Source organism: Podarcis liolepis (genome assembly GCF_965112155.1).
Source record: "Podarcis liolepis genome assembly, chromosome: 9".
Classification (NCBI taxonomy): Eukaryota; Metazoa; Chordata; class Lepidosauria; order Squamata; family Lacertidae; genus Podarcis; species Podarcis liolepis.
The window spans coordinates 75507713-75535249 of record NC_139564.1 but is presented as its reverse complement, the minus strand read 5'-3'; the positions used below and the strand labels follow the sequence as shown (position 1 = coordinate 75535249).

At 43.7% G+C, this 27537-nt stretch overlaps 1 protein-coding gene across 2 annotated transcripts in view; it reads right to left on the bottom strand.

Moving 5' to 3' along the window:
* Positions 1–27537, bottom strand: part of SLC2A9 (solute carrier family 2 member 9) — an 89187-nt gene that overhangs the window by 57228 nt on the left and 4422 nt on the right. The window contains exon 1 of one of the 2 annotated variants that reach the window (XM_083460710.1): positions 26450–26467. The exons of the other annotated variant lie outside the window; for it this stretch is intronic. The gene's annotated coding sequence lies outside the window, so the exon portion shown is untranslated. Of the gene's footprint in view, positions 1–26449; positions 26468–27537 lie in introns of those variants that run through there. 2 annotated transcript variants of the gene reach the window in all.

Here is a 27537-nt window from a genome sequence, read left to right as displayed (position 1 = left end):
AGCAGATAACAACGAGGACATAACTTAATTAAAGGTGTTTCTTTTGTTCCAGATAATTTCATATCTAGAAAGCGATACTGGGTGATACCCAACTAAGTCATACAGATTGAAATCAATGGGCTTAAGTTCATTGACATAAACAGGTCGACTCTGAATATGACTTAGTTGGATATCACCTGATGTGTTTGTATTTCTGAATTTCAAGTTTTGTTTTAATCTTAATATTACGGTATTTAAAAAAACACACCAAAAGAAGCATGGAGCAGATTATTTTTTAGTAACATACTAAAAAACAAACTACTATTTAAAAAAATCTTCTGCAATTGAAATTAACTGATCTTTGACATTGTTATCTTTAAGCAGGTTCTTTCTGATTTTTACAATTTCTGCAGGAATAGAGCAAACATAAATAAATAAGAATAATTGAATCAAAGAGGTAGAAGGGACTCTAAAGGTTATTAGTTCAGCTCTCTGCACTGCAGAAATCCCCACTAAAGCATCCATGACAGATGAAGGAGAGAATTTTTTTTTTTAAAAAGACAGTATTCAAACTTACAGAACATAGCACAGCATTTATTTGACTTTTTAAATGCATGTACCACTCTTCAGCAGTGCTTTTGGGGAGGTTCAAATAATTTTTTAAAAACCGCCTCATAAACATCTACTCAGAAGTAAGTCCTACTGAGATCTCCCAGGCTGCAGAGTTAAAAGCCTAGAAGCACTAAAGTATTTGAGGTGGAAATATAGCTTCTGTTGGCATTAGGCAAGCCTCTCTCAGAAAGGAATTCCACAATGGGGCACTAATACAAAAAAGGGCTCTCAGATCACCACCCATCTACCTTAGATTGACGGGGGCCTCTGAAGACTTCAGTTCTCAAACAGGTTGATGTGGGAGTAAATATCATTTCAGATACCTGGGCCTCAAGTCATGCAGGGCTTTAAAGGTAAGCATCAGAACTTTTGTCTATGCTCAGAAAACAGCACATATTTTGGCAGCACAGTTCATAACATTGTGACTTGTTTTTCTTTATCACTTTGAAAAGTGACACTGCTTGAAAAGGCAAAGTGGAAAGGCACATGCACAGGCGCGCGCGCGCGCACACACACACACACACACACACACACACACACCCCACACGCCAATGTTGCATTTTGTGTGTTTTGGTCAATCTTTAATTGTCAGAATAATGTGCTCAGTCCATCATGATTGGAGGTTTTGCCTGTAAGTACCTAATAAAGCCGGGGTTGTTCTTTGCTCACCTGCTGGGATTACAGTCTGGCTAAAAGTTATAAATGGGAGCCAGACAAAGTTCCATCTTGTTGACTTTTTTCTCAAAAACCAACAACCATTTACTTTTAAAGAAGTTAGGATTATTAGGTTCTATAAGAGAGTTGTAGCAAAAGTCAACAAGAACCTCTTTGTTTCAGTCTTCCCTGTGCAGAATGGAATCTTCAAAATATCCCTACCTACTTGACTGCTCAAATGCGTATTTTTGGAAAGGAAATACATAGTTACTCCTGATCATTACTCCAGTAAATATTTCCCTTTCATTGCAGCTTATTTGAACTGTGCGATTAAATTGCAACCACAAGGTTTTAAAAATCCGACAAATTAAAGCATATTTCTCTAGCCTTTTCTATGCTTAGTCTCTTTGGGCATAATTAAGGAAAAGTTGAAAGTTGGTTTCAATGCAGCAATTAAACTTGTATTTAAATCTCTCCTTTAAAATGTTTTGATTTTAGCCTTTTGCTACATTTGTGCTTTTCCATTGTTAAATCGTCTTCACCAGGAAGCTGAACTCTTTGAAGTAATTGAAGGTGTATTATTACCAACACAAATACCAAATGCAATCTGGCCAAACCCTATGGGAACTCCTATTTATCTGAATGGAGGAATTAGGGTGAAGCAATATTTTAAGTGGGTGGATGTTTGCAAAATGGTTCCGGTCTGGTCCTTCCTGGAATGCCACTTACATGAGGTAGAACTGGAAGATTTCAGACTGACATATCACCTGTGCTGTCCCACAAGTGTCCAGTTTGTTTCCTCACATTTCACATTTACATGAAACCACGGGGGAGATTGTCTGGAGATATGGAGAGCCATGTCATCAGCATATCTCACACAGCTCTGATTCTGGCAAGGCTGTTCTTATCTTGAACTTCAAAAGGTGACTGCAATTTGAAACCAGTGAATTACAATTCACCAAGAGGTTTGACGCTATCTCCTATGGAATAACTGACAAAATGGACTTTTAAAAAATGACACTACATGTGTTAATTGGTCTACCAACGCCAGGATATCTGGGTTATCCACACAACAGTTATTAAGTTTGCCGTCCTTTAGTTTTGACTTCCAGTGCCACGTAAAGACAATTTTGTTCAGGTGTTGCTGTGTTTTTTAAATTGTCTGTGATATTTTAAGCTGGGTCATGTTTAAAATTATCTCCCAAGCTGTGTGTGCTTTTAATGATTTAAATTTTGATATAGATTTTTTCTTTGATGTTTAGCTGCCTTCTGCTTTGGTGAATGAACACATTGGATATAAATTATTGAAATAAACAAGTATGGTGAATTAGCTGCATGCATTAAATACACAGCTTCCAAAAGTGATTTTCTTTTGGAACAGTTAACAAAGGCAGTGCACTTCTTTCCAGGTGTAGCAGACATGTTTTATAACGACAGGTGCTTACAATAGACAAAAAGGTGACCATTCACAATTGATTAACAAACTGAGTTTGCTTCATTGATTTTGGTACAACAGGAGTGAAAACAAATTATGGGTATAAGTAATTAAAAACCTTTCAACAAAAACCGTACCATTAGCAACCAATAAATAGGACAATTCCTACTCTCATGTTTTAGATTTTTTTTTAAAAAAATAGAAACACATATGTGTGTTGTGTACTAAAACTTTTAGGTGATTTTGATGAAAAGTTTCTTCACAAGAAAAAAAGAGATTCTGCATAGTATGCTTATTAGTAAAGCATCTTTAAATGTTTTGAAGTTTTACACATTATTGACAAAATAGATTTTCATCAATGTATATCTATAAGTTAACCTGAAATAAGCAAGAACACAAATCAGGGAGGAAAAAACAAATGTGAAGGTATGCTGGATAATACTTACAGTGCTCAAATGGTGTTCCTGCCTTTAGTCACTGCTTGGAATTAAGTCACAGTCTAAAGAGCACTCATATAAGTCGCAGAGACGGAAGGGGAAAAAACACTGATGTGATTTTAAAAATGACTAATCAATCATTAAACCCACCTATTCCCACCTGCCACTTTCCCTTTTGTTGGCGTTAGTGAATGGTGAATCATTAACCTCAGCTGTATCTCCTAATAAGATCAACCAATATTTTTGTAAATCAGCATCACAAACATATGAGGAAATGTTTCCTATTGTTCAGTCCATAAATCTTGCCGAGAGGCCATTTAGAAATACAATTGTTTACTCTGGCCCTGCTCTTTACTAATAGCTCCCTCTCAAGAGACTCTTTCCTGCCAGCTGTGTGACCATCTCAAATTTGCCATTAAATTGGTCACCAACGTTGTTTATTGGACAGAAACAAGACTTTCCAAAGGAATGGGAAATGGCCTTGGAATGGGACAAGGTGTATGGTAACGAGCATTATTAAATAAAAGGCGTAATAGAAACAGAGCAAAATAATACCATAGAAACATAATAAATTGTCAAGTTCGTGGTCTTAGCAGATGGTCAGGGATTTTAATATTACTTCCTTGGGGTGAAGTTATATTAACCTTTGGGGTCAAAAGGAGTTGTAGCTTTCAACGGATTTTTTTTTTTAATGAAGGTTATCAAGTGGAGGTTGGGTCCATAAGCAAGAAAGAAGGGGGCGGGGAGTGCATAACCTTTCCCTCTGGGTCTTCCTGATCAAAATTGACTCTGTCAAGCTCCTGTTCTCCCTTCAAGGGAATAGACACAGGGAACCACCTATTTTTTCCTCCTTCATGGAGAAAGCAGCATGTGGAGGATAAAACAGGGGTAACCATCATGTATGCAACCCAGAGACTCTTACAGAAACCGTGTGGGGGCACATATAAATGCAACACACTGTAGTCCAAGGACTAAGTACCACTATCAAAAATTACACACAATTTTCCACCCCAAGAAAATCATTTTAACTTTTCAAAAATACTTCATTGAAAGAAGCACTGAGCCTCTAGGTTTTTTTTGGGGGGGGGCAAAGCTTTGGAACTCTTTTAGCTATACAGGACCATTTTGCTGTCCTCCCTGTCATCTATTCCATCAGTCAAGGCATTTAGAAACAAAAACAGCACTTGCCTCCACTTAGCATTCAAGTTATTCTGAACTTAAACCAGGGGAAGGGCCTCTCTCCTGAAAACACTCTGGAATAGCACGCAGCTCAGATCCCTGTACCCTGCGCCACCCACCAGCTGGTGCAGCTTTTGAAGAGCGAATACAGGGAAATGGTTAATGCAGAGTTTTGTTGCAACACATGCACAAGCCATCTCTTTTTCTTCGCAGGTAAAGCCTAGCTAAGTATTTATTACAGAAAGAGACTCACACTGCGTCTGCGGTTGCACACCTTCTCTTTCTTACAAGCTCACAAAAGAAATACTAAGCAAAGCAAGGAAGGGCAAAACGGCTCAAAGTAGCAAACACTCACTGGCTATGAGAATGTGCTAAGAGGCAAATGTGCAAGGAGGCAAAGTCTTCAAGAGAACAGCTCTGAGCAGTGGCACAGCGTGGGTTGCCAGTGCCTGGGGCTGCGCAGAGGGAGCAGGTACGAAGTATGCATTTGCATTCAACTGCCTAATGGCGTCCACATCACCAGGTGATCACAGAGATAAGAAAAGTCGTTCCATTATCACTTTCTTGGTCACATGGAGAATCTGTTTCCAACTGAGCCCAGTGACAGAAGCACATAGCTGCACATAGCTGGTGTTGAAATTTTGCATTGCCTAACAATTTTGTGTCTGGGACAACCGCCCCACTGGCTGTGAGCAATGCCACAACCAACCATAAATTTGCCCAGTACAAATCATATATCGCGTCCCCCACCCACATATTGCAATCCTTAAGTACATGAGAGTAGATTAAAATAAGTTACAACCAGAGGCAACTGGGAACATTTTAACTTGGCAAGGTTAAAAATTGCAGCCCTACACTTTATCATAATAGGGTATGTACAGCACTCATGTAGGAAAGTGTGCCATAACAGATGTCCAGAGTCCCATTGTACAGCTATGGATTCAGGAAGAGCTTCCATGTTAAAGGGCGGAAGTTTGATTTTCACACAAGATTGACCTTTGTTTAGAAAGTAAGCCATACCATATAACCTAAGTTTTTGAACCCATTTATTTATTAGTACCTACCACTTTTAAAAAAAACCCTATGCATACACACTTTTAAAATACAAGGAACACTTGCTTCCAGGTGCATGCAGTTTTCCACCACAAGAAAATCAATTTAACTTTTCATTATCCAAAGTACTTTCTCCTCAAAATTAGAAGACAATTTTCCAACCAGTGGACCAAAATGAGTGTTTCATTTGAACCAGAATGCAGTAGAGCATAGCAGAACAAATTTACAATGGGTGACTCGGTCCTGAAGATGTGGCATAACCTCTGCTCATGTGCAGAGTATATTATACCAGGATAAACACAATCAGTTTATTTCAAGTTTGAAGAAGGGTGTGGAGTGTGATACCTGGGCAGGCACAGATCCAAAACTTTTCATTTTACAAATTCATTGACAGACTCACAAAAAAGCAAGCAAGAAATAATTCTTCTCCATCACACGTTCAAGATATTCTGAACTTAAGCTTGCTGGAGCCAGATCAGAACACAAATTTTCTGAAAATATTGTGGCAAATGTTTTGGAATTGCACGTAGGTCAGATGAACCTGCCTGCCGCACCAGGGCGGCTGAGTGAATACCAAAAAATGGTTAATACACAATTTGTTGCACACTCATATACAAGCCATCGACCACTTCCTCCCCTCCAAATTCAGTTCACAAAATAAATGCAAATCAATTAAGTTTTTAAAAACATAGAAAATGACTCACACTATATCCACTGTTGCTTGTTTGCTTACACTTTCTCTCTAACAAATACTTTTTTAAAAAAACCTCCTCAAAATAGAAAACACTCCATGATCCACACTACCAAAACATGCTAAAAGTTATGAGGGGATGTGGTCTTCAAGGAAACAGCTCTGAGCCTGCTCATGGCACTGGGCTGTCTTTCAAGGTTCTCAAGCAGCTTCTCCTAATCTAGGGTTACCAGACGTCCCCGGGTCCTGGACACAGTCCCCGGACTTGCAAATCTGTCCCCGGACAAATTTCGTCCCCAGAATGTCCCCAGATTTGCAAATCTGTTCCCAGGAAACATGGCAGTGGCAGCCTCAGCAGCCCAGAGACAGTCTGGTAGCACAGTTGGCTCTGGCTGGCTTCACGAGCTGCTTGCTGCCGTGGTGCCCGCCATTTTTCCTGCACCATGGCAGCAAGCAGCTCCTGAAGAAGAAGAAGAGTTTGGATTTGATATCCCGCTTTATCACTATCTGAAGGAGTCTCAAAGCGGCTAACATTCTCCTTTCCCTTCCTCCCCCACAACAAACACTCTGTGAGGTGAGTGGGGCTGAGAGACTTCAGAGAAGTGTGACTGGCCCAAGGTCACCCAGCAGCTGCAGGTGGAGGAGCGGAGACGCGAACCCGGTTCACCAGATTACGAGTCCACCGCTCTTAACCACTACACCACACTGGCTCTCCGTGTGAAGCCAGCCAGAACCAACTGCACTACCAGGCTGGCCCCTCCTGGGCAACGCCCGCCTGTGACTCCCGAGCCTCCCCTGATCTGTCAAAACAAAGGAGGGAGGGGGCAGGCTCAGGAGTCAGGGGCGGGCGGTGTGCCATTGCCCAGTTTTTTAAAAAACTGCGCATTTATGTTTCACAGGGTGCGAAAGAAGGGCTTCACACCTTTATACAATATGCATGTATGCTTGGGCCCAGGGTCTGTTGCCTCACCATCCCCACTACTGACTTCCTGTTGCTACTCAGCTTTAAAAAAAAGAAAAGTGTCCCCGGATTCATTGGAAAAAATCTGGTAACCATATCCTAATCTGATATTAGGGAATGCCGGATCCTTCTCCTAACAGCAGAGGGAGTTGGAGCTCACCCAGCAGAGACTGAAAAGCCAGCAGCCCTCCTACTAGTCAGCAACTCCAATAGCCAAAAAGCCTCAAAATCAAATGTCAGCCCCATGGTTCTTCTTCCCAGAGACACACGGGAGGGGCCTCTTTGCCATAGCTATGCTTTGGGGTTAGAATTGGCTGTGGGGTGCAGAGGTCTGAGAGAACAGGAGGTTAGCATGAAAACCTCTGGACTTGTATTTTTTTAAAAAAATCAAACCGCAAAATTGGGTCTGCAATTGGAAGTCAGGAATGGAAAGGGTTAAGCAGCTCTTTCTCCAATCATTCCTCCACTAAAGCTGAACTGTTCATGTGTCTCGCACATATAACTAGGAGTATGCAAATTCCTACCTTACCATTCTGCAGAAAAACTGAGTCCCTGCTCCCTGCCTTGTCCTGTGCCACATGCAAAAGTGGGATATTGTTGGTCCTCTTTTTTAAAAAAGTAATTTTATTACAGTCAATGGCCAGTATCAAGATAAAAACACCAGTTACAAAATTTAAAAGCTCGACTAGATAAAATGATATAAAATCACATATACATATAAAAAGCAGTTCTGAGTGGTCATTTATTTGTCAGAAAGGAAAGCCTTGGTCAATATATTATATGATATACTAATCCTGGGTGCTAATCATTATAGCTCGTATTTTGATTGCTGATGCACAAAATTTGGTCACAAAATGTTCAGGGGTATGCGTCCCCCTGCGTCCCCCTAGAAAAAAGCACTGGTCGCACCACTTTCTTTATTAAGTATGTGGCTCTGCAAATTCCTTTCATTGGGAGAATGGGCCTTTGCATTATTAAAGAGTTTGCTAAGTATAGGTGACAAGTTGCCATACTGGCTCCAGATATAGGGCGGTATATAAATTCAATAAATAAACAAATAAATAGCTAAAAGCCAGAGGTGCCACTTGGAAGCAGTATCATCCGTATAACATACACCGCATTGTCATGATCTGAATAAAAATCCAGCCCCAAACCACTCCTTGTTTTTCTATAAAAACGGACAAAACATGGGAGAGGTCGTTCCAGTGCAGATTTGGGGTGCTGGAACATCCCAGATTTGTGCACGAATACAGATTTGGAGAATTTCTTTCACATTCTGGCATATAACTTAGTTTGTCTGTTACTTGATTCTTAATCAGAGCCCTTCAGTAAGATACGTTTGAAGTAAGAAGCTATCAATAAATGAGGCAGTGGTTAAATTTAAGCATGGACCATCGCCAATTACATGCATGCTGGCATCTGCCCAGAATCATTGAATGGAAAAATAAAAATGGGCTGATTGCATCAAACCGAAACACATCTTATCTGCATTAAAATACAAATCACTGAGGACCAAAATGATTGCTGTGCTGTGCCAAGCTACACCTGCGGAACTGTTTTCTTCTACACAGCTATTATAGGGGCAGCAGCTCTGTCTTCTTGTCCACCTGGCCACTTGCAGGAGATTCCCTGCACTCAAACATACACACATACAACACACACTTGCTGCAAGCAAATTTGAAGCTACCTGGAGCTACATTGTGGTTTAAAAAAGAAATTTTAACAATCTAGTCCCAACTGAAGGAAGGAAGCTCCGGATAATAAACTACTGAATAGCTAAACTTGCACCACAACCTTATTCAAATCTTATTCCAAGGGTCCAACAAAAAAATAGGTTTTGATGTCCCACACTAGGGCTTGGATTCTAAGATACATTAACCCAAGAAAGTTCACAGAATACAATTCCCCAATGCGGTCCACTCCCTAAGAAAAGCCTCTGCAGAGGGTTGGGTCCCCCAAACCATGTGGAAACCTGGGAAGGTTAGAGAGGGGAGAAGGGGACAAGAACCGCCTTTCTGTTAACATCCTTAAGTGAGCTGATCTTAGGATCCAAGCCAAAGTCTGTCTTTTTAGCAGCTATGTCACTGCTCTGCACCTTTTTATTACTTTATTACAGTAGATCTGCTTAGCCCGCTAAGTTCATACATTTTGCTGATTTTATATAACAAGAAGGGCAACTATCTGTACGCACAAGAGATAATATGTCATAAATCAAAGTAGGGTTGAAACAAAAAGCAATGTCAAGGACTGCTTCACACACATATTGCTAAAAAAACACACACCCCATTTAAACAGCAAACTGTTGACACTTAAAGGTCTGCCAGAATAAGACAACTCAGCCATAGGGAAATCTTTTGTTTTTCCTGAAACTCTCAATGTGAACCTATTAATTGTAGTCCATCCTTCCTTATGTAGGTTGTTTCACTAGAGAGGAGTGTTCCTCATGTGTTGTGCAGAAATACACTGGTTTATTTCATTGAGATTTACTGCCTTTTCCCTTAAAATCATTCCCAAGAGTCATGTCTAGCTAGCAGCACACAGTGGGCAAATTTATTTCTAATTTATTTCATTTCCCCTTTGAACTAAAGTGCAAAATAGTTGTAGTTGGAATACGTAGCATGCCGTGCTTTTCAAAGCAGAATAAGGCCCTTAGAAATGCATGACTCATACACTTTCATCAACCTAATAAACCTAAATTTATTCTTGAATGCCAGAGAATAGAATAAAGAACTTCATTCTTTTCTTCCAAAACAACTTCCTTTCTCCCTCACGGCTGATCTAATCTTATGCTGCCTAATTGAGGCCACGACCTTGCATTCTATTGCATTGCAGAATGTGAGTTTCCCCTATAAAAAATGTCTGACATAATGCTTGATCAGCTCTAATAAAATGCATGTACACATCAGTGAGTGTTCCCTTCCCTTTGTTGAAGAGTGTGTAGGAGGAAGCAAGCAGAAATTCAGCTTCAGCTATGCTAGGTAAAACAAAACAACCCTCCTCTCTCTCCCAAAACCAAAGTATCCCACAGAAATAATAATAGGGACCTATCCTTGGGATACAGTTTTTGGATTCTAAAATTGTGTAACTGAATTCCACTGGCAATTCTCAAGGAGCAAGCACAGTTATGTCTTGAGAGATCATGTGCTAGTTTACACCTGCAGGTAGATCTCTTCATTTCTCAGCACTTGACAAGTGCCATTGGGAGGTGTGAACTGGACTAATAAGAAAACATTCCGTTTCAGGCAACATGAGCATTTCATTCATTGTATGTGTCATGGCTCTTTTGCATATGCAAGCCATAGCACTTGACATTGCAGGCAGCAGGAAAGGAGATTCAGATGTAACCAATAATTTTTAAAAACAGTAACATAGAAGCGATTTGTGGTTACAGAGTCTGTGTTCACATTACTGCCTTAAAAGGCAGGTGGTGCTGTAGTCTAAACCACTGAGCCTCTTGGGCTTGCCAATCAGAAGGTTGGCAATTCAAATCTGTGTGATGGGGGTGAGCTCCCATTGCACTGTCCCAGCTCCTGCCAACCTGGCAGTTCGAAAGCAGGCCAGTGTAGTAGACAAATAGGTGCTGCTGCGGCGGGAAGGTAAACGGTGTTTCTGTGCACTCTGGTTTCCATCACGGTGTCTAGTTGTGCCAGAAGCGGTTTAGTCCTGCTGGCCACATGACCCATAAACTGTCTGTGGAGAAACACCGGCTCCCTCAGCCTGAAAAGCAAGATGAGCGCCGCAACCCCAGAGTCACCGTTGACTGGACTTAACCTAAACCCTTTTTAAAAAAACAACAACACATTACTGCCTTAGAACGCAGCTTGGTTCTGTTCTCAATTAGGAGATGGGGGAAATGCATCAAAAATCAGTACAGTGGTACCTCGGGTTAAGTACTTAATTCGTTCCGGAGGTCCGTTCTTAATCTGAAACTGTTCTTAACCTGAAGCACCACTTTAACTAATGGGGCCTCCTGCTGCTGCCACGCCGCTGGAGCACGATTTCTGTTCTCATCCTGAAGCAAAGTTCTTAACCTGAAGCACTATATCTGGGTCTGTAACCTGAAGCGTATGTAACCTGAAGCGTATGTAACCCGATGTACCACTGTACTTCATAATAAATGACAAGATAGATGCAGCATAGAGCCATAGATATGGATTGTGGCTCATGTCATGTGTGCACCACTTGGGAGCGCACTGGATGCAGAAGCTGATCTTCCAGGTGGAATGCAATCCTGCCCAGAACAGGCTGAACAGCACTTCCCACTCCAGACAAACCACCAGCCTACAGCAACTCTATCTTGTATGGACTGAAATTCAGATTATTGGTCTCCACCCTGTCAGTTCCCTAATGCAATGATTCAGCACTTCCAGAGCTTTGCCTGAGTTTGATTATTATTATTATTATTTGTAAGAGAAACTAAAAGAGAGAGAAAGAAATAGTGGTGTGTTTCTGCAGAATACTGATGGCTCTTTCCTCCAAATCGTTGGATGACCTTAATGAGGGGCTTCATGGAGATGTGAAATAGCACGGGAGTCAAGCCAGAATGCTGTGGAACATTATAAGATAACTGCCATGGGGCGGAGGAATTCAGTGTCATATTGGAACCCTGCCGATAATCAAGATAGGAACAGGACCGCTACAAAGCAGTGCCTCCAGTTCCCATCCTGACAGGAAACTTTGGGTGATGAGTCTGAATGCCACTGAGAGATCCAAATGAATAAGGACAAACAGTTCTGGCACCTCTCAGGGGGGTGTCATTGTATGATAAGAGAACAAGAGAGGCGTTCAGGGTGAGTTCCAGCACCCGCTTTCCTATAAAAATAGCACTGGACATGCACACCACAATGGCTATGCACATGTATTTATTTATCGGAATACTTGCATACCATTTTCCAACCCAAAGTTTTCAAAGTGGTTTACAAAGGTGACTTGCAAGCAGGTTTGACTAAAGTTGGGGTTTGTTTTTTTTACATTCTCAGCAGAGATGGGGTTCTGCATCTGGATCCATGCTGGAACAAAGGAAGAGACTCCTGCTCTGGCTTTTGTGGCCTCCGTGGGAGGTGGGGACAATGAGCAACTCCTTGCCCCAGGTTAGAATGTCTGTGTCAGGTGGGCAGGGCAGGGCTGTTGCTGCTATCAGCTGTGATACCAGTCAGCTGATTTGACAGCAGTTAGAATACTCACGTAGACAAGAGTGCCTGGCGTGCTCTGGTGCCTGGGGTCAGACATGACTGAATGACTAAACAACAACAAAAATACTCACAAGACGGACCTGATGAATTTGTCATCCTCCCTCACCAAGGCCAGCGGAGGTTCTGGCCACTTCTCCAACAGCAGCCTTCCTTCAAAGTTGCCATGTGCTGATTCCATCGCCACATCTAGGCAGATCACTGGCCCAGATCCTCCAAGTGCCCCTATTTTCTAGGGACAGTTCAGGATTTATAGAAGCCGTCCCAGTTTCTGATTTGATCCTGGAATGCCCTGCTTTTCCTTAAAGGTAAAGGTAAAGGTACCCCTGACCGTTAGGTCCAGTCACAGACGACTCTGGGGTTGCGGTGCTCATCTCGCTTTATTGGCTGAGGGAGCTTCCAGGTCTTGTGGCCAGCATGACTAAGCATCTTCTGGCGAACCAGAGCAGCGCATGGAAACGCCGTTTACCTTCCCGCCGGAGCGGTACCTATTTATCTACTTGCACTTGACGTGCTTTCGAACTGCTAGGTTGGCAGGAGCTGGGACTGAGCAACAGGAGCTCACCCTGTTGTGGGGATTTGAACCGCCAACCTTCTGATCGGCAAGCCTTAGGTTCTGTGGTTTAGACCACAGCGCCACCCACGTCCCCCCTGCTTTTCCTTAGGACATCCCTATTTTCATCAGAGAAATGTTGCAGGGTATGGAGTTATGTGACCCCTGGAGCCACCTGAGGGCAGCCCTGTATAAGGAAGTTTTTTAATGTTTAATGTTTTATCATCCTTTTATATATGTTGGAAGCTGCCCAGAGTGGCTGGGGCAACCTAGTCCGATGGGTGGGGAATAAATAGTAAAATTAAAGTAATATTATTATGGAATAGAACATCCATGTTTTTCATCATAGAAATGTTGAAGGTTATGCTGGCCAATTAATAGGCAAAAGTCCAATCTATTCTGGAAATTTTACACAAAACATTGCAAAGAGCAGATTATGCCTTCTCCTCAATTTCATCACATTGGTCTCCTTAAAATCATAAAATGACTTTGCAGTCATGTAGAGCAATACTATGAATGACTATTCTGAAGTGAGGCCCAATGAGTGCTTCCTACTCCTTAAATGTGCCTAGAATAGCAGCCTTAAATATTAATTTCATTAGTTATTGCAGTTGCTTCAAACAGCTTCTCTAGCAAGATTGCGGAAAAGGAAATCTAAATGTTTGTTTGGGGAATATATCAGTGGTAAAGTTTAGCAATGTATTTTGCATTTCATGGAAGTGTGGTTAAAATCAGTTAATTATTAACCTCTTCCATACTTGTGGTTGCTGATTTCATGATTCCTGTCTTCTGAGTAACATAGATGTTTTTGAAGTATTGCACACTCGGGTGATTTCATCCTACAGTTCTGATGTCTAAATACTGCATTACCTCACTGGATTCCTCCAACTGTATGTGACGACCTGCCTACCAATTTTCACCCCACACCAACCACAGAATCGCAAGGAGGAATATTTTATTACGTAGCTTCCTCTTTTCAGCATAGCACCAAAGGCCAGAGAAATTGCCTTGGCACATCTCAAGCTATTTCCAGCTAGGGATGAAGGAGAAATTTGGTTCACTTCACGTTAATGCAGATAAACTTAATCTGCACTTCCCAAAGCAATATGAAAACTGGAACACAGCCATCCTTCAAAATATGCACTTATCCAAAGTTTATGATGCAGTTCTTCAATCAAAAGAATGTGTTCAAAAACGCATATATTGAGGTAAAGTATTCCTTAAAAAAAATGCATATCCTAGTAAAGCAATATACAAAATTATTGGGCAAATTGCTTGCAAAAATGTTACTGGGGAGTTGGGTACACCATGTAAACACCTGATTCTTCCACCTTAAATCAGACCCCAGTTATACATGAAGCAAGGCTTTGATTTCTTTCTTTCAGAAAGAACAGAGCGTGACCGAAAGCAAGAGATGGATTTCATCTTTTGCTTTCCATCATTAGCAATGCCACTGCCGTCAGGTATTAAAAAGAATGCAAAGCACAGGCCCATGAAAGACATTTGCTTCTGGGAAAATTAAAATGACCTGTGGCTGGGGGAATACTTTGCTCAGCCACTTTGCACACAAAGTAAAAATAGATATCAAAAATAAAATGGGGAGGAGGCAGGAGATCCGGGATCCCAGGGTAACAGGCCTGAGCCCCCTAGGCTACCCGCTAACAACACTAAAATTTGCACATGGAAGTGAACCAGCATGAACTGGAGGATGGTTATCTGCTTGCAATTGCATGGAGAGTTCAACATAGAAAAAACTGCAGCCAGATTCAGTTACTGTGAAGGGAAATGCATTCTGTAGCCATCCAGACACATACTATGCCTTGGCATGAGCACATGGTCATGTGGGCGCCTGGAGAGCAGGTTACAACGCCTGCGCTCCTCACAGGGCATTTTGCTGCTGTGTCACACCAAACGAAGCCATGCTTTGATCTAGTGCATTGCGTGAAATCAAAGCTCATGGTTTAGTTCTCTCCAGACTAATCACACTCTGTAACCACACCTTGCCCTATAGTTTACAGCTCACTCTGCCTGGAATAGCTGAACCACAAGCCAAACCATAGCCTAGCTCAGAACAGTGCGGCAGCAAAAGAGCTGGGTGGGGGTCAAGCAGATGTGATCTCTCCTCTTGGGGGCTACACCTTTGTGCTAAGCCATGGCTTGCTGGCGCGTGATGCGCAAAGTAGGCACCTGCCCTGTAAACTAATATACCTCTCCATCTTGGCCTAGATGAGATCAAACATTTATGATTTATCATTTATGATGGGGCCAGCCTGATGGCCCTCTAGGTCTTGTTGAACTACAGTTCCCATCAGGTCCGGTCATAGGAGCCAATGTGTGGGGGCTGAGGCCCCTTCGCCCTCCTCAATAGTATATTTGAGGGGACAGCACCCAAAAGTTGCTGGGCATTTCCATTCCAATGGTGTGTGCGCACCGCACTATTCCAGCTGGTCCCCCTGAGCCCAGTTAACTTCACCAAATGGTCAGGAATGGCTGGAGTTGTATGTAGGCCACAACATTTGGTGGAGGACACAGGTTTCCCACAACTGATCCAAAATGTCCATCTATAGAAAACAGTGGGAGCCTATTAATTAATTATTATTCACTTTCATGCCCACCTTAAAATATTGCTGCACTTGATTGTGTTATCACATTTAACAACTCTCTTTTCTGACTGCATTCTTCTCTGATTCATTTGCATGTATATTTTCCAGTTAACTAGAAAACCTCAAACAAAGTCAAGTGTCCCGGATGTGATTTGACAGGCCACAAAGTCAAATAAACTGAGAAGGGGAAGGAGTAAGTAGGTGCATGAGATATTGTTATGTGAATGTCTAAGCGGTGAGAGACTTCAGGGGTGCCAGCATTGACCCAGCCTTCAGTTTCCTTGAAATCAAGGTCACTGGAGACTGTGGTGACTTATGATCGATGGTTTAATTTACACACATCTACATCCTGAGCATCAGATGGCAGGGCTTACAGCGTTAACATGCCAAAGTATCTTGGTTCCTCATTAGGTTTCCAGAGAGGCCCCCTCAAAGCCATGGGTTTGGTTTCTGCACAGTCTCTGCTGAGACCCTGACCCATTGCTCTCCTGCCCCTAAAAGGACATCGCCTCTAGCCAGGTAGGGTGGAGTAGGGAGACTCATCCTCTCTGTCTGGAGGGAAATAGTTGGAAAGTCACATGGGTTAAGTAAGAACGTTGTGTACTATATCAGTTTTACTTCTGACTGTTCTGCGGCTGAGAGGCCCTACCTGCCTGAGGAGGGAGAAAGGGGTGAGATCTTGCTAGCTGCTTTAAGTACCAAGTAATGCTTTCCTGGATGAAACCGGTGTTCTAGCTCCATAGTTCCTAGGTCCAATTTTGGTACTGAAACTGCCTTGGGCACATAGCTGTCAACCGTCCCTTATTTGGCGGGAAACTCCCTTATCCCAGCGCCGTGTCCCGCTGCTGTCCCTTATTGATGATGTCCCTTAAATTTCCCGGGTTTCAAAGGAAGCAGCTCCTCTCCCTCCCTCCCTGCCGGCCAGAGAGGAGGAAGGCTCCAACTGGGTTGCTTGGCTGCGTTGCTCACCCAATAAGGAGTCTAAGAACGACTGGGGGGTGGAGCTTGCCTGCCTTGTGCCGATCAAATCGGCCGTGTTGCCTGGGGACTCACCTTTGCTCAGCGCTTCCCAGCGGTGGTTTTCCTTGCTGCATCCCCTTTGCCGGGTTGCTGCGCTGTGGGAACCACCGCTTGAAGCTTTGTTTGGCTGCTGGATGGGCTTTCTGCCTTTGGCTTGGAGGAGCTCAGAAGTTGAACATACCTGTGCCTGGAAAATCCCTTATTCTGGCTGCTGATCCCTTATTTTCGAGGCTGCTGGTCCCTTATTTTCAAATCTGTAAGTTGACAGCTATGCTTGGGCACCCTGTATGATGGCCTTTGTCAGAAGAGAGACTGGGGGAGTATTTTAGGTTGTGTGCAAGTTTAGATTGTTTATCTTTTATTCTAATTATCTCTCTTTTTAAGTGGCTTTGAGTTTCACCTTTACCCCCCAAAAGTAGCTAATAAATAAAATTATTATTATTATTATTATTATTATTATTATTATTATTATTATTATTATTATTATTATTAGTGTCAGCCTGAAATCTGTTTTTAGGCTGAAAACAGATCACAAGCTGCATCTGCTGCCTAGCTATGACCTCAAACAGCCTTTTGAATCATGACAGTTATCACAGCCCAAAATTACCCTAGGACTCTTTGTTCTTACCCTGCCAGAAGATTGCACTGAAAGGATCTCGCTATCCACTTCTCATTGCAAAGCCTCATAAAGTTTACATTGATCAGTTTGTTCCTGTGATGAAATTCCATAAAATAATTACTACCTCTTTCCTGGTATCTAATTAGACACAACTGAGCTAAGGATTAAGACACATGTTCTGCCTGGCTGTAGGAAAGTAAACAGTAAACAGGAAATATGAAGCAATTCCTCAATGGATCCCTTTACTTTACTGGTCCTTTACTTTAATAGCACCTTCTCTTGCTTCCTGTCAAGATAATCAGTCAGTCGCTGTCAATATGCAATTTCCCCCCTCCTAACTTTTTTCATGGATTTCCCCCCATTGGTCAGAATTAAAGAAAGCCAAACCCATTCACACATATGGAAGGAAGCAAGGGGGAACTTTGCTAATATGGTATCCTAAGTGAGGAAAAAATTGGTGTGGGTGTGTGTGTGTGCGCGCACTCACTCTCACACACACATACGTTGCAGTGGCTCCAGTGGGGCTGGGGAAGTACAAAGTTGTCTACTTGGAGGTGGTACTGTAGTGGCACGGAGGAGAGCTGCCTACCCAATCCAGCCACCCGGGGCACACAAGGAGATTCCAAGGGGCCCCTCCAGCCCTGAGGTGCCCAGGGCACACAAACTGGGGTCGGGGAAGGGCCCTCCTGGCTGCACCTCACAGTCCTCTTCAGTGGGGGCCTGGCACTTGCCTCCAATGCTCAGTGGAGGAGGAAGGGGGGTGGGGGCGGTTTGCCGAGGTGTCACCACTGAGGGGGGTGACAAAATGCCAGGCAGCACTCACTCTGGGGCCTGCAGTGCGCCCAAGCCACGTGTCTCTCCTTGGAGTGACGCGTTGGCTTGCGTGCCCACAGGCTCTGTGCTGCCCCAAACGGTCCGCCCGCTGCCTCACCCTCAGCTGTAGGGTGGCTGAGTGGGAGGAGGCAGGCAGACTCCTCGGAGGCCCCATGGAGTGTCCTTCCCCGGCTCGTCCTGCCCCACAGGTGGCTGGCCCTGCCCCTGGGCACAGGATACCCAATCGGCTTGCTCCGCTGCTGCCCATGCCATCCCTTCACCTCTGGAAGCACCCCCAGGATTGGGACCTCCCTGGTGGCTGCAGCTCCCTCAAGTGGCACCTGAGCCCGGTCCAGGAAAACAAGTCTCCTGGCTGTAGCAGAGACCCCGAGAGAGCAGGAGGAGGAGGAGGAGGAAGAAGCAGTGACCGGAGCAGCTGCACCAGCTCTGACCATGAGGTGCCTTGTCGTCCGTAGGTAGGCCTCGGACTGCTCCCTTAGCTTGGCACCCTGTGCAGGTGTGTACCAGCCACACCACCCTAATTCCAGCACCAGTGCAGAAGGAAGGAAGGAAGGAAGGAAGGAAGGAAGGAAGGAAGGAAGGAAGGAAGGAAGGAAGGAAGGAGAGAAGGAGGGAGAGAGGGAAAGAGCAAGCAAGCTTGGCACCAATGCACACTTTGTTTGCTTTTCCCTTTGTTGAGTGTATGGATTTTTTTAAAGAGTGTGGGTGGGGCCACATGATTATTTATTTGGTGGGACTGTGAAATATCAAAAGATGATGTCTACTGAATGATTTGCAAGGTGAGAGGAGGAATTATCAAATGAGAGTCTGGTTGCCGAGTACCCTTATTGAAAGCAGCCATGTGCAAGTAAAGCTCAAGCAGGACTGCTCAGGTGTTACTCTAAATTTATGTCGGGGGGGTGGACATTTGTGCCTGCCGCCCCCTTCACTGGCCCTGTTCTGCATGTGCAGCAGAATGAAGTAGGAAACATGAAAAGGTAGTGTGGACTGTGCCTGCAGCTCACAGGGTTTCTTGCAAGTTCGAAAGGCGAAACAAAACAGCTCACACTTCAAGGAGAAAGATTTTCCTTTAAGCTACTTCTTGCTCTGCTAGCTTTCTGCTTGCATGTTCTTTGCTTAGTGCGAGAGAAAATTAAAAGCCCTGATTCACACTTGTGACCTGAAGCAATCTGAGGGTTGCATCCTGAATGTGCCAAGACTGATGTTGGTTTTCCTAGCTTGTCAGAACAGATCAACCTTATTCTTGGCTACAAAGCAAATCTTAATAGATAATACTCCCTTCTCTCTTCTTTCTACTATTTCTTCCTTAATTATTTTTTACAGAAAATGGAAATGGTGAGGAAAAAGAAAAGCTGCTGTCAAAAATGCTTTTGTTTTCCTGATGCAGAGAAATCCTGGGGAAATCCACCACAGAAGACTTCTCTGGTGCTGTTTGTGACATCTTCATTCAAGCATAACATGTTTTTATTCCCTCCAGAACAACTCTTTGAAAAATGGCTTTTAGTAAGACTCTTGAGTGCCATTACCCACATCTTCTCCTCCCGCTGGTAATCTTTAGAAAAAGGAATGCATGCTGAGACACCATCATGTTCCATGTATCCCCCTCCCTCTGAAGGATTTGGATAAACTGTGAAGCAGGTTCTGGTCTAACTCTCCTTTTCTACCTCCTTTTAACTGGTAATTGCTGCCACTACAGTGGTACCTCAGGTTACATACGCTTCAGGTTACATACGCTTCAGGTTACAGACTCTGCTAACCCAGAAATAGTACCTCGGGTTGAGAACTTTGCTTCAGGATGAGAACAGAAATCGAGCTCCAGCAGCACGGCAGCAGCAGGAAGCCCCATTAGCTAAAGTGGTGCTTAAGGTTAAGAACAGTTTCAGGTTAAGAACGGACCTCTGGAACGAATTAAGTACTTAACCCGAGGTTCCACTGTATTCCTTTCTGGAGGAAACACCTTGGTCTCCCCTTCGGTCTTGTCTCACAGCCTTGTTGCACAAGCAGATGGCTAAGCCTGAAGGCACAGAAGCTCCCGAGTTTGCCATATCCCCAGTCAGAGCAGATCTCCAAATGGAGAGCATTTAGGCTTCAGGATACACAGTAACAAAAGAGGAAGTGGTCCAACAGCACAAATGAAAACAAAAAAGATCCACTTTTACCTTAATGCAGTGAAGGTGATCCATGAGGGCAGGCTTCCTCAAACTCAGCCCCCCAGATGTTTTGAGACTACAGTTCCCATCATCCCTGACCACTGGTCCTGCTAGCTAGGGATCATGGGAGTTGTAGGCCAAAAAACATCCAGAGGGTCAAGTTTGAGGAAGCCTGGGTAAGGGCAAGTGGGGCACTGCCCATCGGCTATCCCTCCTTAGTCTTGGCTTTTCCTTTATAGAATTCAGTAGAAAGAAAGATGAGGGCAAAATGAGAATATGTTGGCTCCGCCTGCCACTGGCTCTAGCGCCACCTACTGTTGGGCTCCCATTGGGCACCATCCACTACTGATTTTATAGGGATGTGGGTGGTGCTGTGGTCTAAACCACTGAGCCTCTAGGGCTTGCTGATTGGAAGGTTGGCAGTGATTGGAATGTCCTGCAATGGAGTGAGGCTCCCATTGCTCTGTCCCAGCTCCTGCCAACCTAGCAATTCGAAAACATGTAGAAAAATAGGTACTGCTGCTGTGGAAAGGTAAATGGCTTTTCCGTGCGCTCTGGCACTCGTCATGGCCTCCGTGCACCAGAAGCGTTTTAGTCATGCTGGCCACATGACCCGGAAAACTGTCTGTGGACAAACGTCAGCTCCCTAGGCCTGAAAGTGAGATGAGCACTGCAACCCCATAGTCGCCTTTGACTGGACTTAACCATACTGATTTTATTATATTTGGAAAAATGCAAGCCGGTCTAAACTCATTGGTATTTATGAGGGACAATAAATTGGGTATGGACTTAGTCCTACTTAACAGACATTCCATTGGTACGCTAGCCATGATAGACTTACGTCCTGTTGATTTCAACAGGTCTGCTCTAAGCATAACTAAATCTTGATCCAACTCAACTTAAATTTTGTAGTGTAAATATGTCCTAATAATTTGCCTCGCAGGCCGGCCACCAGAGAGTCACTGAATTATATGATGCAGTACTTAAAAGAAGAAATGTGCATGTCAAGCAATGTAAACATGCAAATATGGAGCAAAAGAAGCAAGACACTAAAAACAGGAAGTTTTCTGCTGTAAAGTGAACAAGTAAAGCAGAGCACAGAACTTGCTGTTGTGCGCCTGAAGAATCTTTGCTTATGTTGTGAAAGAAGGCCAGCACACATGATAAATGACTTTATCTTGTTTAACGATTTATTGCAGGCTACCCTAGCATTACATGCCCATAACTTTATTATATCTAATTGTGCAGCTTGTGATTTTATTTCCTGCAAGCATATGTAGAGATAGATAATATATCCTAACTGAGTTTCCTTTGGTTCCTAATTCAAGAAAAGGGACAGAGAACTGTTTGCTATCAAGAACAGTTAAGTCCCTAGGAGTCTGACTAGGAAAAAAGACAATAAACTGTTGAATTTAACTGAATATGTACTGTGTGTACAACACAGAGCATTGTTGACTCTGAACCAGACATACAGAATGCTAAATTCAATATTCAATGGGTTCATTGAGAAACTCAGTCTTTGTGAGTCCCAATGTCTGCAACTGCCCTGATCTGCAACTCCTGACCTAGACCAATGTGTAGATCGGAACTTAGACCACAACCCTAAACACAGTCACCTGGAAGTAAGTCTCATTCAACTACCTTCTACATGCCTCTCAAGGCAATTTACATATGTACCATAAAAATAACTAAAATGTTTTTAATTTTTTTTTTAAAAAATGGCTGATGATTTATTTGATTTCCTTCACCATACAGGCTGTGGTTCCCTCTTTCTTTGATTCGGGCAAAGAATGAGGATCACTTGAGGACTCGGAGGGGGGAATGAGCCCTGATGAGGTGGGAGACCCAGAGGCTACCCCCTCCCAGCCTGTGGAGAATGAGCAGCGCCCAGAGGCTGTGACAGAGCAAGAGGAGGAAGAGGAGGTGCACCTGGCGATGTCTTCCAGAGGGAGGAGGTTTCTTAAGAGATCCCTGAAGAGAAGAGAAGAGAGAACCCCACCCCAAGAGAAGTGCCTGTCTTCAGGCCAGGAATTCCCACGGGGGGGGGGGGGCTCTCATGAGTAATTGAGCAATCCCCAGCTCTGCTTTAAAGTTTGATGAGTAGGTGGGGAAACTTGTTGGAACAACTCGGTGTCTTCCATGCATTCCTGGAGTTTTGCTACTACTCGTGAACTCTTGAACCTTGGTCTTTGTTCTTGGTCCAGATTTATTGGTGTTACTCTTCTGCCTTGTAAGAGCACTATCCCTAGAATTTTCATTTACTTTGCCACTGAGTTTTTTAACTGTTAAACTGCTGCAATAAAAGTTTACTACTTTACTTTGAAGTAAGCATCTCTGTGGTCTGGGCTTTGAAGATAAGATTCAGACAAATTACAGTCAAGAATGTTGTTGTTGTTGTTTAGTCATTTAGTTGTGTCTGACTCTTCGTGACCCCATGGACCAGAGCACGCCAGGCCCTCCTGTCTTCCACTGCCTCCCGCAGTTTGGTCAGACTCATGCTGGTAGTTTCGAGAACACTATCCAACCGTTTCGTTCTCTGTCGTCCCCTTCTCCTTGTTCCCTCCATCTTTCCCAACATCAGGGTATTTTCCAGGGAGTCTTCTCTTCTCATGAGGTGGCCAAAGTATTGGAGTCTCAGCTTCAGGATCTGTCCTTCCAGTGAGCACTCAGGGCTGATTTCCTTAAGAATGGAGAGGTTTGATCTTCTTGCAGTCCATGGGACTCTCAAGAGTCTCCTCCAGCACCATAATTCAAAAGCATCAATTCTTCGGCGATCAGCCTTCTTTATAGTCCAACTCTCACTTCCATACATCACTACTGGGAAAACCATAGCTTTAACTATACGGACCTTTGTTGGCAAGGTGATGTCTCTGCTTTTTAAGATGCTGTCTAGGTTTGTCATTGATTTTCTCCCAAGAAGCAGGCGTCCTTTACTTTCGTGGCTGCTGTCACCATCTGCAGTGATCATGTAGCCCAAGAAAGTAAAATCTCTCACTGCCTCCATTTCTTCCCCTTCTATTTGCCAGGGGGTGATGGGACCAGTGGCCATGATCTTCGTTTTTTTGATGTTGAGCTTCAAACCATATTTTGCACTCTCCTCTTTCACCCTTATTAAAAGGTTCTTTAATTCCTCCTCACTTTCTGCCATCAGTGTTGTGTCATCTGCATATCTGAGGCTGTTGATATTTCTTCCGGCAATCTTAATTCCGGCTTGGGATTCATCCAGCCCAGCCTTTCGCATGATGTAATCTGCATATAAGTTAAATAAGCAGGGAGACAATATACAGCCTTGCTGTACTCCTTTCCCAATTTTGAACCAATCAGTTGTTCCATATCCAGTTCTAACTGTAGCTTCTTGTCCCACATAGAGATTTCTCAGGAGACAGATGAGGTGATCAGGCACTCCCATTTCTTTAAGAACTTGCCATAGTTTGCTGTGGTCGACACAGTCAAAGGCTTTTGCATCAGAAGTAGATGTCTTTCTGGAACTCTCTAGCTTTCTCCATAATCCAGCGCATGTTTGCAATTTGGTCTCTGGTTCCTCTGCCTCTTCTAAATCCAGGTTGCATTTCTGGGAATTCTCAGTCCATGTACTGCTTGAGCCTGCCTTGTAGAATTTTACAGCCAAGAATAGGTGGGTCCTAATATATCAAGTGTCCAAGGCCACAATAAAGGCCACAATAAATGCATCTTCCGCATAGGACAAAAAAATACACAATGAAAGTTGCAGACACACCTCTGTGGGGAAGAAACTCCTTAACTTAGACACTGCCATAAGATTGCCACCCACAACATCTGCAGAGAATTCCCCCACCCCAACTTAACCTACTGCTGATGTTACAGCATTCTGCATTTCCCCACACCCAGTTCCCATCATTTGCTGCGGCTGCTGCTGAAGCATCCAGAGACCATATTCCATAGAAGCTCCTACCTAGGAGAAAGCCACCCACAGAACTTCACTTTGGGGGCAACACAGAAATGTTCATGAATTCATCCATGCAGGCCACAAAAGAACCCTACTGCATTCATGACAGATGCAGTAAGAATAGTGAAATAAATTCATAGAATTGTAGAGCTGGAAGGGACCAGGAGTTGTCCCCAAAATTGATATGCCTCACCTGCTCTACTTTTAAAGATGCAGAACGGGATCCATTGTTCATAGAATCACAGAACTAAAGAGTTGGAAGGGACAACGAGGATAATCTAGTCCAACCCCCTGCAATGCAAGAATCTCCAAGCATCCATTACAGATGGCCAACCAACTTCTGCTTCAAAACCTCCCATGAGGAGAGTCCACAACCTTCTGAGGGAGTCTGTTCCACTGTCAAACAATGCTTAATGGGTAATGTCTTTCTTGTAGTTTGAATCCACTGGTTTGAGGAGAAAACAAGCTTGTTCCATCTTCCACGTGACAGCCCTTTAGGTACTTGAATATGACCATAGTATCTCCTCTGTCTCCTCCTTTCCAGGCTAAACATACTGAACTCCCTCAACTGTTTCTCATAAGGCTTGGTTTCCAGATCCTTGATCATCTTGGTCGCCCTCCTCTGCACACATTCCAGCTTGTCAATATCATTCTTCAGTTGTGGTGCCCAGAACTGGACACAGTATTCCAGATGTGGTCTGACCAAGGCAGAATAGAGTGGTACAATGACTTCCCTTGTTCTGGACACCATACTTCTGTTGATGCAGCCTAGAATAGCATGAGCTTTCCCCCCCCTGCTACATCTCACTGTTGAGTCATGTTAAACTTGTGGTCTACTAAGATGCCTAGATTCTTCTCACATGTACCACCGGCAAGCCAGGTGTCCCCCATCTTATATTTGTAAAGCTGGTTCTTCCTGTCGAAGTGTAAAAACTTACTTGTCCCTATTGAAATTTTATTTTGTTAGTTTGGGCACAGTTCTCCAAACTGTAAAGGCAGTGGTTTTCCAGCTTTTTGAGTCCATGGCTCCCTTGACCAACCACATTCTTTCTGTGGCTCCACTGGGGGACCCACTTAAACTAGGGGTTTCATTACAGGATGCACACAAGTGGGGATTCTCCTGTTCCCCCTCACCTCTGCCCTGCCCCGTCCCACCCCACTCTGATGCCGTTTTTGGCGTGCATGTAAGTGGGAACGCACATGCTGACAGGAACCCAAGCAATGCAGGCACCAGATCAGGAATGGAAACAACCATCTCCCCCCAAAATGGCGCACACAAGCCACTTCTCCCTCCCTCACTGGAGAGATCTCAACCTGCATCCCTCTTCCCACAGCAGTGACCCCTTCACACCCAGCACAGGCTCTCTGAGGTGCAGATTTACTCCCAAGTAAAAGCCTTTTTTCTCCATTATGCCCCCTCAAGCAGCAGATCAAAGGGGCACCATTAACACTCCCTCCCCCCAGCAGTCACTATCAGCTGGCCTGACCCAGCCCAAGCAGCCAAACAGCAGCAGATCAAAAAGGCTACAGCCTCTGAGAAGCAAGAAGACACTGAAAATTGCTGTTAACAACAGACAAGGGCAGCCAAATCTCTAGTTAGGGACACCAGCAGAGGCATACTTTCCCCTATTATGGGACATGCTTGTACCTCACTCTGAGCTTGTGGAAGGAGCCTCTATGTACCGTAAGCATACCAGAAATGGAGAGCAGGGGGAGGGGAGAGACTAGGAATCTAGGAATCTGGGACTGGGAGGCAGTGAGGAAGAGGAGGACTCTAGGAAGCAAGACCACTGCGAGTTAAAGACATAGGTTCCTCTGAATGTTCCTTGGAGAGAAAGGGAGAGAGATAATGCAGGAATATATGGGCTGCAAGTTAATGAAAGGATGCCTCTGACCCCGGGGCTCCCTTGCATGCTCCTCAAGTCTCCCCAGGGCGCCACGGCACACTGGGTGACAACCCATATGTTAAGGCTATCTTGAATTCTGATTCTGAGATTCTGAAACTCTGAGAACGGCGACGGAAAATCAATCAACCGGGACGGCTATCAACTTTCCCCCTGAAGAAGTATTAAAGAAACTGGAACTAAACTGAAGTAACTATTAAAGTGTTAAAAGATCTGCAAGCTCCATTATTTTATTTTGTGCTACTTATTGGTGTTGCAAGTCCCATACTGTACAGGGATATTATGACGGAAAGATGATGAAAGAACAGCATATCTCCTATTCTGTCTTTGCAAATTTAGCTGCACTTAAAAGGATAAAGTAACATTTTGTAAACTCTTGAACACATCCCTGAAGAAACTCACAGGCAGCCTGGTTCTATGTGTGTTTACTCAGAAGTAAGCCTTACTGAGTTCAGTAGGGACATACTGCCAAGTAACTGCATATCAAATTTTAAACATAGCTTTTTTTTAATATGATGAAATATCAGTTTTACTTTAACTTATTTATAGTAAGAAGATATAGTTGTTTTATTTATTCATATTTATATGACTGTAGACACACATTCTCATCCATACATTCATATTTACATATAATATATTAACCATTCTTACCTTATAAGGCCAGGAACAGAATACATAAGTAACTCTTCAGAAATGAAATATGCCTGGGAAGCTCTCAACTGCTATAATTCTGATCACATGAGTGTTGCTAATAGCATTTGAGAAAAGAAAATGCATCCTATTGCTCCTCTTTCCTCCTTTCTGCCTTTCAGAAGGCTTTTTGGCAATTATTTTCCAATTCCCCTACTGGGCATAACAGCCATCACTCACTCATACCTTCCTAGCAGCTTTAAGGAATGTTCAGCTACCTTCAGAAACCCTTTCTACAATCAATAAAGGAAACACTACTGAAGAATCACACCCTCATTTAGGTTGCAGGCTCAGAAATATTGAAAAATTCCTTAAACTTCACCATCCACACCACACACTGAAATTGTGGAGAGAAATTTTTGACAAACATTATGAATTTTGGGACCTAGACTACTAAAATGTTTTGTGAAAATCCTCATCATTTTGGTCAACTTAGCTTCACCATCCTTAGCTTAGCTAAACCTTGGGATCCATATATTTCAAGAAGTTTAAAACTATTCAATTTATGAGTTGCAGTTCACTGTATGACAGTATCCACAGGGTCTTGGAGGCTAAATTAGAAATGATAATAAATTGGCAGTGAGCCACAGTGCAGTCCACAAAGGCGGCACAAAAGATGGGAAGATATTGGCAATGGTGCTCTGCAGAGCTTTTATCTGCCCCATACTTTTAGATTTGAAGGGGGCCGGCCCAAAGCATTTTGGCACAAGGTGAACCACAAAATGGCGGCAGGGGGGCTGCCAGAGAAGGAGAGGTGAGTGAAGATCTATGTTGGGAACAAGGCAGAGAATCAAATCAACCTTCCATGAGGCACTGGGGAAGGGGAAGGAGTCCAGTCTGAATCACGTTGGTCAGGTGAAGACTCCAAGAGACACCAGGGGGCAGCCTCCGTCATTTCCTTCCTAGGGGTGAGAGGAGACCAGCTGCCCCATCCAGAAGGTGGCAGATGCAACTACCTAGGAATGTGCCACAGACGTCATTGCATTCATCAGGGACCAGATATGCTACCCCTGTTGATTCTGCCGCCTAAGGTGGTTTGGTTGCCTCAC